At 48.9% G+C, this 4,534-nt stretch overlaps 1 pseudogene; it reads right to left on the bottom strand.

The window, feature by feature from the left end:
• Nucleotides 1-2,810: 2,810 nt before the first annotated feature.
• On the bottom strand, nt 2,811-3,650 carry LOC114111448 (melanoma-associated antigen B18-like; annotated as a pseudogene).
• Nucleotides 3,651-4,534: the final 884 nt, after the last annotated feature.

The following is a 4,534-nucleotide window of genomic DNA, read 5'->3' on the forward strand; positions in this document are numbered from 1 at the left end:
AATGAGCAGGTATCCAAGGGATGCCCGGAAGGGCAGGGTTCTGTGCGGTTTCCTCAGAGTTCTGAGGTCAGGGGCTTTCATACATCCAAAGCTTGACTCCTGGCAGGGTGTGGGGCTCCTTTGTTTACATAAGGGAGCTCTCCTCAGACTAAGCTCCTCCCTCCCTGTGATGCCCGAGAGGGAAAGTCTGGGAATGCCACACGAGTCTGCTCCTACCTGTGCCTTTAGGGATGACATCAGGATTGAGGCTTCTTGGGGCCCTCTGTGTTCAGTGTAGGGGTATGACCTGACTCAGGTGCCTCACCTTGACTCCTGGGGGACTCTGGATTTCCACTTTCTCTCAGCCTGAGGTGACCCATGTAGAGCAAAGTCCATGTCCTTGCAAGCCCTGAAGAGAAGTGAGGGAATGTGCAGCCTGGCAGCCCTGTCTTGGCCTTCTGAGAGCAGACACAGGCCAGTCTCTCTGTGACTTCAGTTCCTCATTCATCTGTCTTTACCTTGACTCCTGTCTCTTCTATGAAAGACTTCTTGGGAAATGCCACATCTTTGAAAAGTCTTAGTCTGCCTGCACCAAATCTCACAGAGAATGGGTTGATACCCAGGAGTGATGGGGAAGCTGCAGTCCGGGAGGGGGCCCCAGCATAGGTGGTGTGCTATCAGAGAAAACACACTGATCTCTTCCTTCTCTTCACTGACCAGACACAGCCTCTTGTATAACCTTCACTATAACAGATTTACTCTCTGAAAGGAAGGGGCTGAATTAAATGATTTTGTGCATCCCTGATCTTTTGTGGTTTACTGACATTTCCTTTGTAGATAAATTGTCACTGAATGCTGTCTCCTTCTTTATTCGTACTTCACTTTTAATATTTTTGTTACTTATTTCTGGGGCTTTTTATTCCAAAATCGTGTTTGGGGTATGAAATTCTGCTATTTAGCATGTGAAATACCTCTTTTGACTTATGTTCACAAAGAGGAAGTGACCCAAGGTTGGCCTCGTCCTGGAGGAGTGGCACAGTATGGGCTCTGGAGGAATTCAATGCCGGGGTTCAGTCCAGCTCCTATCATTTATGAGCTTTGATTTTGAGCTTCTTTATCTGCAAATTGTGTTTGAAAAAGTCTATAGTGTAGGACCACAGACATGTGTGATGTATGTAAATCACCTGGCACAGTATGAGACAAGCTTTGGTACGTTGAATGAATGGCAGTTATTACGAAGGTGATTTTGACCCTGAATGATCACAAACTTCCATCATATAATTTTATTTCCAGGCTATATTAGAGCATATGCAACTCCAAACAATAATCAAATCCACATCAGCACTAATGCTCCCAAGCAAGTAAAACTAAGCGGTATTTCCCTATTTGAGCACCTGTTTTACGATGTGTTTGGGGTTACCTTCTCCGCATGGGTGAAAGTACAAGTTCATTTGTCTCAAGGACCAACAACTTCCCTCTCAGGTGCTGTTTTTTGTCCAAACCACCCCTAAATTAAGCCCACTGACAGAAAAAATTGAGCCCACCCTTAAAGTTAGCCAAATTACACTAAACACAACCTAATTAAACTGCCCATTTAACAGAGCAAGTTCTGGTGCTCCCATCCCCAAAAGAGAGAGACAGTCTAGTGACATCTAGGCATCTCGCTCCAATGGGTATCACCCTTATTTCTCAGAAACTGTCTGGACAGCTTTTGATGAAACCATGTAGTGTGAGTGTACACTCCCCTGGCTCAAGTGCACAGGGCCCCTTCCATTCCCTAAGTTGAGATTCCCTATAGTTTTCGGATATCCCCAAATAATGGTTAACATATGGTTGAGATATATTCCAGGTTTACAGCCTCACCTCTGAGAACCATGGTATGAGTTCTGGCATCACTCCCACAGCTTCATCTAGCCCATCATGCATCTGGACTGAAAATGACCTCCCACCGAGGAACTAGACATTTCTCAAGACCCAGTGCCGCCTTAGTCAGGTAACTTAGACGTGCTTGCTCTCAGCTGGAACCTCCTCTTCCACACCTTCCCCATTTAACTTTATGATTTGTTGATTCCTTAGAGTTAGCTCACCACCTTCCATAGATGGTACCTGCTGCTAGACTCAAAATTCCATGGGCAGTGGCTTGGTCTTCATTTTCTTACCAACCCAGTACTATAAGAAAGCCTTCTAAACAGAAGATGGTTAATTCATTTGGCAGAAAACAGAAATAATGAGCAAAGACTCTATTTTATTATGATTTAAGTGTCATACAGTTTGAATAAGCTACACAAATCTAAGTCCATGTTATCAGCTTTTACAAGGAAAGAGGACAAATAAGACAAATGAAGAAGAAACCTGCGTTTACTCTGAAAGCTTTCTGATCCCAAATATTTATCTCTAGGATTCTTACACATTTCCAAGTAAAATCCTATTCCAATGCTGTATTACCTCATTCTGGACCATAGGGAAAATATTGAAGTCTTTTCAGCTTGTTTACAAATGACGAACTCCTAGTCATAAACCTAATAGCAGTAAACATGACTCCATGACATTAATAAACCTAGATTCTGAAGCAAAATAAACCTTATGAAGAGTAGTAATATTTAAAAATTGTATAAAACACCTCTACCTACCTACCGAAATCATCTATTTTTGACTAGATAGTATTCATATGGATAAAAGGAAAACATGCATATTTTGTTAAAAAACTCCCATACTATTAAAACTGTAAAGAACACATGGGTTTTGTTCCCCCCACCCCTACTACCCTGCGCTATTTTGGAGGTGGACTGTTCTCTTCCAACTCAAAGGGGACAAAGTGCCCTGACCCCTCCCTAGATGTGGGAGGAGCTGTAGGACTTGGCCCTGGAAGGGGCACTGGCCTCAGCCATAGCTGGAGAAATGGGAATGCCTCTCAGCCCTGCTCTAAACGCCTGATCTCTCAGAGCCTCGTCATAAGAGGTCTGGGAAGGAACTCGGGACCGTATCCTGGATTTTGGCCAGAACTTCCAACACCTTCATCTTACTGGTCTCAGCATAAGATCTCGGGCCCCACAGGAACTCGTAGAGTGGAGGATCGCTATTGGGCACCTGGCGGTAGTTGAGGTACCCCCTTCTGCACCAGATCTTTGGTGATGAGCTTTCTGGGCTCCCCAAAGATGGAGTGCTTCCTCCCAGCATAGATCCCCAACACATTGAGGAAATCCCAGACCTCCTCCTCGGTGGCACGGTTACCCTTCATAAAGATGATGCCCAGGAGCGCCATGAGGAGACCAGACTTGGGCAGCTCCTCTTCATCACTTGAACCTTCCTCAACCCCGAGAGTGAACTTGTTGACGAGGGCGTAGATGTTCCTGCTGCAGTCGACTTCCTTCAGCTCCAGGCCAAACACCAGCTCCACGCGCTCAGAGGCTCTGCTCAGGATCTCCGGGAAGTGCTGCTTGTACTTCCTTCCGATGACATTCAGCATGGCATTGTGTGATGGGCTCCTTCTTGGTGTACCTCTCCACCAGGAAATCCACCACCATGCTGGCTTTCCCCATCAGAGGATCTTTGTGAATGCTCCGAGCGAGCAGGGCTGCTCGGGCGGCATCTGCACTTTCCTCCTTGGGGCCCTGGGCACCTTGATCAGATCCTGCACAGGAAGCCTCTGCATCAGGAGAGCTAGGGGCCATGGCTCCCTGAAGCTCCTGGCGATTGCCAGCAGCAGGGGAGCCCGGGGAGAACCTTGAGGGACAGAAGAGGGGGAGGAGAGGCACTCCTCTCCTGGGGCTGCAGCACAGGCCTGGGCCTCCTGAGTGTCCCCCTCGACCTCATGGCGTTTCCCACGGGAATGATGCTTGTTTTTGTGCTTCCGAAGCATGATGACACAGGTCAGGAAACGCAGGCGGGCGTGCCGTAGGAAGGCAAGCAACGAGGGCCCCTTGAGGAAGGACAAAGAACTGTTGTGAGCGCCTTCACCAGGGAGAGTCTTTCCCGGCTTAAACCAAGTCCGCTTTGTAGGGAGCCTTGAGGCCACTGCTCTAGGACCCACATGTGTCCTGTTCTCCTAGTCAGCCTGTCCCCTGAGACCCCTAAGGAGGAAGTGAGAGCGAGCCCTGGGGCGTAGCCAGACAGCCCTGCCTGGGCGTTAGACGGGGGCCTGTGGGGGCTGGCAGGGGAGGCATGTCCTTTCAGTTCACATTCAGAGTTAGGATGAAAAACGGGGAATGACCCCCTAGCACCCGCCCCGATCCCTCTTCTGCTCTGAAGCTGACGCTGCCACCTTCCCTGTGACTCTGGAGGAGAGGAGGGAGCACTCAGCCTCCCACCTAAGGGTCCCGGGACCCGCCCTTCTGTAAGCAAGCTCTAACCTCCCCACTCAGACCGCAGCCTCCCTTCCCCTTGTGTAGCCGGGAGGAAGCGCTGACCACAGGGGAGGGTCATGATTGGCCCATGTGTCAGGGAGGCTGGTCCTCACCCTGGCTCCTCCTAAGCCCTGACATTCTCCCTGTACTGACCAGCTACCAATGCCATGGACCGAGGTCCCCTCCTCCGTCACTGTCCCACATCCGAGATA

The sequence above is a fragment of the Ovis aries genome, chromosome X (assembly GCF_016772045.2).
Source record: "Ovis aries strain OAR_USU_Benz2616 breed Rambouillet chromosome X, ARS-UI_Ramb_v3.0, whole genome shotgun sequence".
Taxonomy (NCBI): Eukaryota; Metazoa; Chordata; class Mammalia; order Artiodactyla; family Bovidae; genus Ovis; species Ovis aries.